The 14,059-nt window shown below is 48.7% G+C and overlaps 1 pseudogene; it reads left to right on the top strand.

The window, feature by feature from the left end:
* The first annotated feature begins 1,317 nt into the window (after positions 1-1,317).
* On the top strand, positions 1,318-2,016 carry LOC116885903 (annotated as a pseudogene).
* Positions 2,017-14,059: the final 12,043 nt, after the last annotated feature.

The following is a 14,059-nucleotide window of genomic DNA, read 5'->3' on the forward strand; positions in this document are numbered from 1 at the left end:
CTGTTCCGCGATGACTCACTCGCTCACCTGGCAAGCAGGTTGGGACTGGATGTTGGCAGGCTGCCTGCTTTCCCCTTGGGTGGCCCTCTCCCCAGGCTGTCTGAAAAGTCCCCATGATGTGGCAGCTGACTTTCCCCAGAATGGATGATCCAAGACAGTGTGGTGGAAGTACCCATCTATCCCCATCCTGTCCCTGTGTATGCTTGTGAGTGCACGTGTGTGCGTGTGCGTGTACGTGTGCGTGCGTGCGTGCGTGTGTGTGGTGTGTCTGTGTGTCTGTGTGTGCGTGCGTGCGTGTGTAAGCTAGAGTTCAATGATAATCGTCTTAACAGCTTCCTATCTTGTTTGTTTGTTTGTTTTTATTTTAAGAGTTTGTCGGCAGGTATGTAAATCTTGTGCGTATGTGCAGAGCCAAAGGAGGTCAGGAGAGAGCATCAGATCCCTGAAACTGGAGCTGTGCATAGCCACATGGATCCAAACCCAGGTGTTCTGCCAGAGCAAGTGTTGCCGAGTCAGCTCCCCAGCCTGTCGATACATTTATTTTATTTTATTTATATATTCTTCAGTAACTTCATACATAAATAGGATGTATTAAGATTTTATCTACCTGCCACTAACCCCCCCCAACTCCTTCTGGATCACACCCCTCCCCACTCTCCACACCTCATATCTGCTGCTGCTGCTAATAAATCACTGAGTTCTTTGTTAAGGGAGAGCCCTACTGAGCTTCTCCTTGTTTTTTTGAGCCGGGCCAGGGCCTGTTGCTTGTCGAGTGTGGTGTGATGACAATCGCCTTCGCACCAGTGAGGAATTATCTAGTTTAGGTTAGCCTCTGGGCACCTCTGTGGGGATTATCTCCATTCAGTTAACTGAGCTGGAAAAGGCCTCCCACTGTGGGTAGTACCATTTCTTGGGCAGGAATCTTGGACTGTATGAAAAGGAGAAAGTGAGAAGTGGTTCTCAACCTTCCTAATGCTGCAACAACCCTCATGTGGTGACCCCACCCTCCCTAACCAAAACATTATTTTGCAACTTCATAGCTGTAATTTTGCTAATGTTATAAATAGTAATATAACTACCTAATATGTAGGCTATCTCCTATGGACCCTGAGGACCACTGGCTTAATGGCTAAAGGTGCTTATTGCCGGGTCTGAGGACCTGACTTTGATCTCACAGACTTGGGAGGCAGAGATCTCTGTGAGTTCAAGGCCACCCTGGTCTACAGAGCGAGTTGCAGGACAGCCAGGGTTGCCTAGAGAAACCCTGTCTTGAGAAGAACAAAAGTAAAAGACTGGACCCCAACAGCCTGCTCCCCGATGCTACCCACCCTGCCCCACGCGCAGCGCCTCCTGCGCCCCTGGATGTCCCCGCGGTTCCACGACTGTGCCTCCCACAGGACAACCAGGACACCGGAAATCCAAGTACGGGTGCTGACAGGTCCCAATCAAGGAATCACTGAGGTTCTGCTGAACAGACCTCAGGCCCGCAGCGCCTTGGGGAAAGTGTTTCTTAGCGAGCTGCGGAAGCTCTGGCCCAGCTTCGGGAAGACCACCAAGTCCAAGTACTGCTCTTCAGACGTGCAGTGAAGGGCGCGTTCTGTGCAGGTGCAGACCTGAAGGAACGGAAGTGGATGAGTGCTGCAGGGGTAGGGACCTTTGTCTAGCAGCTTCGAGGCCTGATCACTGCCTCCCCTGCACCCACCATTGCATCCATGGACGGTGAAGGCTTGGAAGTTGCCCTGGCCTGTGACCTCCGCATAGCAGCTTCCTCCGCCGTCATGGGGCTAATTGAGACCACTCGAGGACTTCTCCCAGGAGCAGGCTCCCATTGTTGCTGTATGCCTGGGCAAAGCTGCGATAGACCGAAGAATGGAGGTAGACATCGCATCAGGGACGGCCACTGAACAGATGTGCTATGCCCAGAACATCCCAACCCAGGACTGGCTCGAAGGAATGGCAGCCTTCGGGGGGAAAACGACTCCCCAAATTTGTGGAGAAATAGCACAGCTTATATAAGCACACACCACAAAGCCTAGGATCCAGAGGAAAAGTCTGCAGCAGGCTTTTCAGTTTCTTTGCAAGGATAATGGCAGACATTGTGATTGGCATGGTGCCTAGAACCAAGGTGCTGACCATGCCCACCACTGCCACCTTCCATATTGCTCACCTTGGCCAATGTACTGGATGGTTTTGTGTGTCAACTTGACACAAGCTGGAGTTATCACAGAGAATGGAGCCTCCCTTGAGGAAATGCCTCCAGGAGACTCAGCTGTAAGGCATTTTCTCAATTAGTGATCAAGATGGGGAGAGCCCAGCCCACTGTGGGTGGTGCCATCCCTGGGCTGACGGTCTTGGTTTCTATAAGAGAGCAAGCTGAGCAAGCCAGGGGAAGGAAGCTAGTAAGTAACATCTCTCCATGACCTCTGCATCAGCTGCTGCTTCCTGACCTGCTTGAGTTCCAGTCCTGACTTCCTGTGGTGATGAACAGCAGTGTGGAAGTGTAAGCTGAATAAATCCTTTCCTCCCCAACTTGCTTCTTGGTCAGGTATTTCTGCAGGAATAGAAACCCTGACTAAGACAGCTGGTCACTGGGATCCAGGCCTGCCTGGTTCTCTGCACTCAAACAAACTTCGGGTCTGTGTCACTGGCTCTGACCACCGTGGATGGAACAGTGAGAAGGACGTCTTCAGTTCCTCTCACAGAATAACTCCAGCCGGGTCTCTTTGAGTTCGTGTCAGGAGCCAGCCCTCAGATTCCAGCTCTCTGGCATAGATAACTCAGGGGGAATTCTGGACAAACCATTTTCACCTCACTAGAACCCAGCTTTTATTACCTGGAAATGATCATTTGTGATGACTTAAAATCCTTGCGTTAGGTAAACATGCTACGACTGTTAAAAAAATAAAAGACAGAGCGGACTCCTGCAGGCACACTCTCCACATACAGAGTAAACCAATTAAACAACTGTAATTTAGCATTTTTTTTTAATTGGAAATTTGAGTTGAGCACAGTATTCCTTGCTCTCTTCTTCCTGACTGGGACTGGATTGGGACCAGCCGCTTCAAACTCCTGCTGTCTCAGCTCCCAGTGACAGCAGACTGTCCCTCAGACTGAGCCCAAGTGAACCCTTCCTTCCTTAAGTGGCTTTTGATACTTCATCACAGTGACAAAAAAAGAAACCGAGACACCGGACAGGCACAGAATCGTGAGAGGGACTCTCCGGTGCCCAGAACCACTTCCTTTGCTACGTAGCCTTTGAAGATGCACTCTGGCATTGCAATCACACACTGTTGAACTGAGTCTCTAGCTCTAAGATGAATCTGAGAGCTGGTGAATCAAACTCTACCTTATCGGCTGGGGATATAGTGAGTGGGGTGCCCACCTCGCAAGCAGGAGACTGGGTTCCTTTCCTGGTGCCATATAGACTGGGTGTGGTCGCCTGTGCCTATGATCCCAGCACTTGCTAGGTGGAGGTAGGAAGACCAGGGGTTCCAGATTATCCGTGATTATGTAGGAAGTTCGAGGCCAGCCTGGACTTAATCGAGACCCTATCTCAAAAAACAAAACGAAATGAAAAAAACCCTATAGCTTTCGGATGGAGGCATAGTGCATGCTTTGTGAAGACATTTGAAGATTAGCATGCCATTAGCATGACATCATACTGAGTTACATGTGTTCCTACATGTGTTCCTTCCTGTTTTGCTAAAATCCCATAAGGCCATGCTCTGACACCCAGCCCAGTACCCTTAGGAGTGCCCAGTACTCTTAGAATTACTTAAATATAAGGACTCAATTCTGCTGCCTCTGAGGCAGTTAGAGGGGGTGTGTGTGTGTGTGTGTGTGTGTGTGTGTGTGTGTGTGTTATGCACACACACAAATGTGTAGAAGTAACTGCTGAGTATATTTCAGCTACACCCCACCTTATTTTTATTGTTTTTTGTTCGTTTTCCTCTTTGAGATGGGTTTTCACTATATAGCCCTTGCTGACGTGAAACTCACTAGATAGACCAGGCTAGCCTTGAACTCAGAGATCTGCCTGCCTCTGCCTTCTGAGTGCTGAGATTAAAGGCATGTGCCACCACCAGCTGGCTGGACCTTATTTTGTGGGACAAAGTCCCTCAGTGAGTTGGAACACATCAGTTCAGCCAGGCCAGCAGCCAACAGACCTCAGATCGATCTCCACTTCTCAGTGTTGGGCTTGCAGTCACGCATTGCCATGCCAGGCTCTGTATGGGAACATTGAGGATCAACTCAGGTCCATATGCTTACGGGGTGAGCACTTTATCAATGGAGTCTTCTCCTCTGTCCTATACTGTATTTTCCTTGGTTTCTGATGCCAGGCTTAAGAGGAATGGTGTACTACAAGCTGGCTCACATTTCCTTGAAATGCCCCCAACATTCTCTCAGAAAATCCTTCCAGTGTGACTGAGGCATCTTGGAGTTTGGGGTAGGACGTTCGTATAGGGTCACATAGCTGAAACTTCAATGTACACATTCTCAAAGTGTAATCAGCCCAGCATGGCTGTGGTGGTCGATGTTGATCGGCAACTCTACAGGATCTAGAATCACCTGAGACATCTGTGTGGGAGTTTGTCGATCAGGATAACAGAGACGGGAAGACTCAGTCCAAATGGGCGGCACCATTCCCTAGGCTGGGGTCCTGGAATGAATAAACAGGAGAGGGTGAACTGAGCATCAGCACCCATCTCTCTCTCTCTCTCTCTCTCTCTCTCTCTCTCTCTCTCTCTCTCTCTCTCTCTCTCTCTCTCTCTCCTGACCGTGGGTGCGGTGTGACCAGCTGTCTCACGCTCCTGCTGCCCTGATGAACGGTACCAAACTGGGAGCCAACATAAACCCTTCTTCCTTAAGCTGCTTTGGTCAGGCATTTTCTCAAAGCAAAGAGAGATGCAATGGGAACAATAGCTGAGTCATGCTTACCTTTACGGCAAAGGCTGGCGAGATAAGGCCACCTTTGGAAATTCCCACCTCCAATTCCGCCAGCAACGGCTCAGATGCCACCTCCTTTTGATGGGCGTTAGGAACAGTTAGTGCCGGCAGATATTTGGACCTACGAGCATACCAGGCATCAATTATACAATATATAAATTATATGTTTCCTATACATAGAGAGAGAGTTTAAATATATGTGAAAACAGATTAATGGAGGTGCAGATTCACTGCCATGAAATCGTGGTTTTGTTACTTCTTTTTGTCAACACAGCTATCTTTATGGGGATCATAAAAATAAATCCTTTTTAATTTAGAGATCCAGGGGCTGGAGAGATGGCTCACTGGTTCAGAGCACTTGCTGCTCTTACAGAGGACCAGAGTTTGACTTCCAATACCCATATCAGGTGGCTCACAGCTCCCCATAACGGCAGCTTAAGGGAAGCTGATGCCCTCTTCTGGCCTCTGACGCCCACATACATGTAAACAAAAGTACAATGGGGCTGGAGAGATGGCTCAGTGGTTAAGAGCACTGGCTCTTCTTCCAGAGGACCTGAGTTCAATTCCCAGCAACCCATGGTGGCTCCACAACCATCTGTAATGGGATCTCAGACACCTGTTAAGGAGGGAGGGGAGGGGGAGGGAGGGTGTCAGGGAGGGAGGGGGGAGGTGACACTCATACAAATAAAATAAAAAAAAAAGGGGTTGGAGATTTAGCTCAGTGGTAGAGCGCTTGCTTAGCAAGCGCAGGGCCCTGGGTTCAGTTCCCAGCTCCGAAAAAAAGAAAAGAAAAGAAAAGAAAAAAACAGACAAAAAGAGAGTGCCAGCCAGGTGTGGTGGCTTAACACTTGGGGAGGTAGAGGCTGAAGGAAGGTTCAGGAGCTCTGATGCCATCCTTATCTATATATTGAGTTTGAGATAAAACTGAGTCTCAAGCAAACAAAAGGAACAACAATAAAATAGAGATCTCGGCCAGGCAGTGGAGGGCACACCTTTAGCCCCAGCACCCAGGAAGCAGAGGCAGGTGGATCTCTGTGAGTTCCAGGCCAGCCTGGTCTACAAAGGGAGTTCCAGGACAGCCAGGGCTACACAGAGAAATGCTGTCTCAAAAACAATGACAAGAACAAAAGGATAGAGATCTCTAAATTAGTGGCCCAGACAAACTCTTACATACACAGAATGTAAATAACTTCTGGACTGTCTATACAATATTAAACAACTGAAAGAGAATAAAGTCCCAAGGACCGATACAGAATACTTTCCGAGATAAATTAACACTAAACGAAGAGTGAACTATAAGAGCCGTCGGGCTAAAAGCTATGCCGTTGCTTATGTTCATTCATGAAAAAAATCTCATGACATCTTTCCTTGGAGTAAGGAGTAGGTGGTAAAACAGAAGAAAGCAGCCATCTGTAAATCGGGGTAAGGAGAGAGATCTTCCACAACATAGCCTTAACAATTTTTGGATTTTGAATCATAAGCCTATTTTGCTCATGTTTAAAAACCAAAGTAAATTCTTGGTGTTTAATATATATATTGCAGGCCTAGAAAGTAAGAGGCTGAAACTAAACACTAAGAATGAAGGATATGGTTCAGCTGTAGAGCCCCTGCCTAGAATCCCCCAGTGAGGGGCTGGGGGCGTGGCTCAGTGGTAGAGCACTTGCCTAGAATCCCCCAGTGAGGGGCTGAGGGCGTGGCTCAGTGGTAGAGCCCCTGCCTAGAATCCCCGAGTGAGGGGTTGGGGGCGTGGCTCAGTGGTAGCGCCCCTGCCTAGAATCCCCCAGGAAGGGGCTGGGGGTGTGGCTCAGTGGTTAGAGCACCTGCTGAGACTCCCCAGTGAGGGGCTGGGGTGGCTCAGTTGTAGAGCACTGTTTCCCCAGTGAGGGGCTGGGGGCGTGGCTTGGTAGAGCCCCTGCCTAGAATCCCAGTGAGGGGCTGGGGGGGGTCTCAGTGGTTTGTCCAATCCCAGTGGGGGTATGGCTCAGTGGTAAAACAAATGGGGGCGTGGCTCAGTGGTGAGTCCTGCCTAAATCCCCAGTGAGGGCTTTTTTTTTTTTTTTTTTTTTTTTTTTTTTGGTTCTAGAATTTTTTTTGTAAGCTGTGGGAACATCCCGAGACTCCACCAGTGAGGGATTAAGTGTTTCTCCATGGTGGAAAATTTCCTTAGCATGCACGAGGTCTAGGATTTGACCAACAGTATCACCAGTAAAAACAAATAAACGTAAGTAAATATTTGCTTTTTTTTAAAAAAAGTTATTTATTTTATGTGCATTAGTGTTTTGCCCCATGTATATTTCTGTTTATTTTTGTTTACCACATGTGTGCCTGGTGTCCCTGGAGACCAGAAGAAGGCATCGGACCCTGTGGAACTGGTGTTACAGACAATCGTGAGCCACCATTCGGGTGCTAAGAATGGAACGCTAGTCCTCTGCAAGAGCAACAAGTATTTTTAACCAATGAGCCAACTTTTTCACCTCTATTTTTGCTGTTTAAAACGTACTATGTTATAATACTTTCTATTTATTTAGTGTGTCTGTAGGTCATGAGCGGGAGCCCACCATGGCATCTATGTGGAGGTCCAAGGACAGCTTGTGGGAGTCTCCCCTTCCACCACCTTGATCCTAGGATCCAAGCTCAGGTCAGCAGGCTGGGTGGTAAGCACCCCTGCTGCTGAGCCATCCAAAGACGCCCTTTGACAGTTTCATATGCATGTGTAATACGTTTGGTCATTAAGTATATTTGATTAGTTCTTCACTGCATTTTGGAACTATTTCAAAATCACTGGCTTAGTCAATAACGGCTTTTCCAGCTTACCTCTGCCTTCTCCCGCCCTATTCAGGGCATCCCATCATTCCCTCACGGGTCCAGTCCCTCACATATTCATGGCATCGCTCATTTTGCCCGAAACAACCGCCACTGCTCGACCTGCTCACTCATGCAGTTTCCTGGAAAGATGTCTTGCCACCAGGGCAGGCAGGAGTGTTTAGAGGGCAAAGGTCCTTGCTGCTAAGTCAGCCTACCTGAGTTCAATCTCTACCCACCCGCTTGCTAAAAGGAGAAAACTACTGCAAAGTATTCTCTGGCTGTGTTGTGGTGTGCTCCTTTGATCCCAGCACTTAGGAGACAGAGGCAGGCAGATCTGGAAGTTCGAGGCCAGCCTGGTCTACAGAGCAAGTTCCAAGACAGCCAGGGCTACACAGAGAAACCCTCTCTTGGACAACAACAAAAAAAGAACCTTGATACAAATCTAGACAGGAAGATGAAATCAACGGTTTCCCCACAGAACCCAAGCCCTCAGAGACGGAAGTCAATGTCAATGTAGAATTTTCTCACAACCAAGTAGACTGTCTCTACCCAGTTCCCTTGCCCTCCTGGGACACTGTGCACACACAAGCCAGCGTTATCACAGTGCCAGAACAGAACCCAATTGTCTCCTTTATCTCTGCAGTCAGACCGTGTCTGCCAAGACTAGGGAGTAGGCTGTACATTTTAAGAGTTACGTGAAGACGAGGGATTAGAGTCCGGGCTCGATGAAGGAAGATAATTTTAACGGTTGTTGAGGATGTGACGGCTTGTAAACATGCTAATGTGCGGTGACAGGGGGCAAAGGAGGATGAATCATGTCAAAGACCAGTCTCCCGAAGCTACAGATGCAGGAGGGAAAGACCTGTTCGAGACAACCTGTGTTCAGTTTCTTAGATGTTTTTGTTGTTTAGTTAACCTCTTGTAGCCTCAGGTACTCTTGAAATTGCTTTGTAATCTTTTCCTTCCTTCCTTCCTTCCTTCCTTCCTTCCTTCCTTCCTTCCTTCCTTCCTCCTTCTTCACTGTGTGTGTGTACTGGGAATTGGACCCAGGTTTTTTTGACAGGCAAGTGCTCTACCATTGAGCCTTCACTGGGGGATTTCAGGGCTCTACCCTGAGCCTCCTCCCCTCCTCCTTCTTCACTGAGCCACGCCCCCAGCCCCTCACTGGGGGATTCTAGGCAGGGGCTCTACAGCTGAGCCACGCCCCCCAGCCCCTCACTGGGGATTCTAGGCAGGGGTTTACCACTGGCCCGCCCCAGCCCCTCACTGGGGCAGGCAGGGCTCTACCACTGAGCCCGCCCCCAGCCCCTCACTGGGGGATTCTAGGCAGGGGCTCTACCCCTGAGCCACGCCCCCAGCCCCTCACTGGGGGATTCTAGGCAGGGGCTCTACCACTGAGCCACACCCCAGCCCCTCACTGGGGGATTCTAGGCAGGGGCTCTACCACTGAGCCACACCCCGGCCTTTCACTAGGGGATTCTAGGCAGGGGCTCTACCACTGAGCCACGCCCCCAGCCCCTCACTGGGGATTCTAGGCAGGGGCTCTACCACTGAGCCACGCCTCCAGCCCCTCACTGGAGGATTCTAGGCAGGGGCTCTACCACTGAGTCACGCCCCCAGCCTCTCACTGGAGGATTCTAGGCAGGGGCTCTACCACTGAGCCACACTCCCAGCCCTCACTGGGGAGCTGGAGGAAGTAAGTCCTTGTGGGGCCTCTTTCTGTTCTGCTTGTTCTGGAAAACGGGCTGGAGAGATCGCTAGCAGTTAAGAGCGCATCCTGTTCTTCCGAAAGGCTGTCGTTCAGTTCTCAGTCCCCACATTTGCAACTGCCAGCAAATTCAACTCCAGGGGACCTGATGCTTGCATGCACAAAGCCATCCACAGAGAGACATATGCATGTCATAGTCTTTGAGGATTTTATTTTCATATGTGTAGGTGTGTCAGAAGATAGGCAGGTGCGTGTGAGGTACACACAGAGGTGCTGGATCCTCTAGAGACGGAGTTATACAGATGGTTGTGAGTCGCCATGCACGGGTCCTGGGAACTGAGCTCCAGTCCTCTGGAACGGCACTCATCTCTCCAGCCCCCATGATATTTTTAAGTGAAAAGCATTCTTAGCCATCTGTTCTAGCTGTTTGGAGGTTCAATCAAAGTATGTAGAAGAAACTGGCATGTACTGAACCCTCTGAAACCACAAATCACAATAAATCTTTCCTCTTTCCTGCTGTTCTCTCAAGCACGTTGTCAGAGCAAAAGAACTAAACAACACAGTACAACCAAGTTGAAAGCTACCGTTGTGTGAGTGTGTGTGTGTGTGTGTTCATATAGATCTAGACTAGACATAGACATAGACGCATATATAAAGCTCACAGAGACCTTTGCCTCCTGAGTGTTTTTGTCATTCTTTTAGGTTTTTGCTTTGAGAATTTGTTTTATCTTGATTTGTATATTCGATGTGGTGTGTGTGTGGCACGTGTGTGTGTGCGTGTGTGTGTGTGTGCGTGTGTGCGTGTGTGCGCAAGCGCACTTGGGCACACATGCTTGATTGTTTGCTTGTCTGTCTGAAGGCTCAAGGTTGGCTTTGGAAGTTTCCCCTCCATTGTGCTCCAACTTATTCTTTGAGGCAGGGTCTCTCAGCTTACCCCAGAGTTCACCTATGCAGCCAATCTACCCGGCTTGCCCTGGAGATCCTGTCTCCACCATCGTCCCTAGCAGCTGCCGCTTCCACCTGGCATTTCCAGCATTTTTGTGGGTTCTGGATTCCACACCCCACCTCTCAGGTTTGCTCCATGTGCAGCAGAACTATCTCCCTGACTCTTGGATGTGTGTGTGGGTGAGTGTTGTGAGTGTGTGTTTGTGTATGATCACACACGTGCACATGTGTGCAGCTGCGTGTGCATGTGTTCACCTGCACATGGAGGTCAAAGTCTATCTCCTACTAGCTTGGCAGGCACTTTTCCCACTGAACCCGTTCTCCCGCTTCCTCATTACTCTGTTAGAATTATCTTTCAAGCAGCAGCTAGCAAGGCAGCTCAGTGGGTAAAAGTGCTTGCCGCCAAACATAGCGATCTGAGTTCGATTCCCGGAATCTACATGGTAGGAGGAGAGAACTCACTCACTCCAGACAGTTGTCCCCTGATATCCACTTGTACACAATGGCACATGTATTCACATGTAACACACACACACACACACACACACACACACACACACAAATAAATGTGATAAAAAAATACCTTTTAGGGGTTGGGGATTTAGCTCAGTGGTAGAGTTCTTGCCTAGGAAGCGCAAGGCCCTGGGTTCGGTCCCCAGCTCCGAAAAAAAGAACCAAAAAAAAAAAAAAAACCTTTTAAACCAGACGGTGGAGGTACACCTTTAATTCCAGGAGTCAGGAGGCAGAGGCAGGTAGATCTCACTCAACGGTGAGCACCAAGACAGCCAGAGCTACTCAGAGAAACCCTGACTCAAAAGAAACCAAACCAAACAAACAAAAGAGACTGGATTGGATGAACATTTTCCAGAGTGAGTGATTTGCATTAAGAGCCATTGGAACTGGTGAGCTGACTCAGTGGGTGAAGGTGCTTCCTGCTAAGCCTGGCGACCTGAGTACAATCACCCGAGTCTACATGGTGCAGGGAGAACCGATTCCTACACGTTGACTTCTGACCTCCACGCATGTGCCACGGCACTCTTACCTGCCCCTATTCATAAAAATACAACGTTTAACAAAATGAACAAATTTTCAGTAAGACTGTAGCTTAGCTGGTAGAGGGCTTGCCTAACTTGCAAGAGGCCATTCCTGGTACTACACAAACCAGGCATTGTGCAATGTTTCTAGAACTTTCTGTGAAGCCGAGGATGAACATAAATGCCAATCTTATTGCCTCTACCTCCTAAGTGCTGGTGTATGCCACCATGCCACCATGCCTGGCTCATGGTCGCTTTGTTTCTATGCTAACATACAGAGTATACAATCTTTGTGCCCCTTCAAATGCATGGCAAATATCTCTGTTAAATATTTTATGATGAAATCAGGACCCTGTCAGTCGTCAAGTCTCAGCATTCGTAAGCTCACAAATTCACAACTTTGGGGTTCAAATGAAAGGTCTTGGTTATCAAAGGCAGAAATTCTGCAGCAGCAACTTGAGGGGTGGGCATACCCTGGTCTCCTCAGAGGATTGTCTGTTGCATTCATGGTTACCAAGCAAACATGATGAGCTGCCACCAAACAAGTCCCATAGTAGGAAGGCAAGGCTAGTATTTATGCAACATGCAAGCAAGGAAAAGTGGAATTATGGCAAAAGCTTCTAGGGAGGTTTTGTGCTCACAAGAGTGTGCATGGCCCACGTATGTTTGTCCTTGGAGGCCATAAGAGGACATCAGCTCCCTCCATCCAACCCCTCAGCTGTCAGTGGAGTTATAGGCAGTTGTCAAACACCTGACATAGGTTAGGAACAGAACCCGGGTCCTCTGAGAGAGCAACAAGTTCTCCTAACCACTGCGCTATCTCACCAGCTCCCACTTTTCAACAGCAGAAAGGGTGGGGTGTTTACGTATGGATGACAATGTCATAAGTTTCTTGCTTCTCACCTTCTTTGAGAAATGACCTCTTCACTGTTTTTTTATTTTTCCACTCTACATGCTAAGCTACCTGGCCCATGGCCTTCTGGGTATTTTCATGGCTCCAACTTCCATTTCCCCACAGAGGTCCTGGGCCAAGCTTTCTGCCGGTTCTGAGGATTCAAACTCAGCTCCTCCCTGTACCAAAGTGCTTTACCAGCTGAGCCAACTACCAGTGCCCCATATTTCCCTGACGCCACCCTAACTCTTTCTACTCTCTCTCTCTGTGCTTAGCATTAGTGGATTCTGGTTCTCTGCATCACCCTTTGTTGGACTTTTTGGCAAGATCATGTGAGTTTCTTTGCCCAGCTGCTACTGAAGAACTTGACAGCTCCTGGCACCTCTCAGGTAAATAAATATTAGGATTGAAGGACAAAGGAATTAATCCGTCACCGGTGACCTGCTTGCAGCTGCCGCTCCCCACCCACACCCTCTAACAGCGTGTTCTTATTTAGGACACAGAAGGTTTTAGCAACAGTGCAAGACTAATTTATTACATTCTTTGTTGGAGGAAAAGGAGGAAGTTACCTAAGCCGGGGACAGGAAGGATGGTGGTTACCCCATACCACCAAATATCTTTAAATTATTTATATATTTGTCTGTGGGGTTTGTGTGTGTGTGTGTGTGTGTGTGTGTGTGTGTGTAGATCAGAGGACAACTTGTAAGAGTCAGATCCTTCCGTCCACAACTGTGGATCCGAAGGCTTGAACTCAGGTCCTCAATCTTGATGGCAAGTGCCTTTACTCCCTGGGCAATCTGCAGACTCTCGTGTGAAGTCGCTGGGACTCTGGGAAAGTAGAGAGATAGGTGGTTAGAAGGCGCTATCAACAAAACGTTTAGAGCCTTCTATGACTAGGGCTGTGTGGAGGGCAGGTTGATATTAAGCATGTTGACATACCTTCAGGCTGGAGCGTCACCGCAACACTGAGATGCTCATGTCCATTGGGAAGGGCTGGCTGGGGATGTAGCTTGGGTGCTAGAGTGCTTGCCTAGTCTGTCTGAAGCCCTGGGCTCCATCACTAACTGGCATGGTGGCACATGTCTATCATCCCAGCACTGGGAGATAGAGGCAGGATAATCAAGGACTCAGTGCCATCTTCTGCTACACAGTGAGTTTGAAGCCAGCCTGGTTTACATGATTCTAACACATGTGCACGCACACACACACACACACACACACACACACACACACACACTCTGGCAACCAGACCTCAATCTTAGTAACAACTAAAGACCTATTCCCTGCTGAGCGATTGTGGCAGAGGCACGCAGTTCTTTGTGAGTTCAAGGCCACTCTAGTCTACAGAGCAAGTGCCAGCCAGGACTGCCAGTGGTATACAGAGAAACCTTGTCTTGAAGAAGAAAAAAACAGTTACACCCAACATAGTGGTAGACCTCTAAGAATGTGACTTTGTGCTAAAGCAAGTAAGTGTTCAAGTTAGGATGGTGGCCGTGTAGAAGCCAGCTGCTAAATATTTTGAATACCATCCCTAGTCGGGGTCATGACAAAGCAAAACCCAAGTAAGTGTGATAAAGGGTTCGCAGAAAATGATCTAACACGGGGCCGAGGTTTTGGCTTTTGCCGAGTGTATTGGCAGGAATGATACGCTCAGGCGGACCAGCGTTCCGCTTGATTTGTGCAGCAAAATAATGCTTTAGTGTGAAGAACAAAGGCCTAACTCAAACC

The sequence above is a fragment of the Rattus rattus genome, chromosome 16, assembly GCF_011064425.1.
Source record: "Rattus rattus isolate New Zealand chromosome 16, Rrattus_CSIRO_v1, whole genome shotgun sequence".
In the NCBI taxonomy this organism is placed as follows: Eukaryota; Metazoa; Chordata; class Mammalia; order Rodentia; family Muridae; genus Rattus; species Rattus rattus.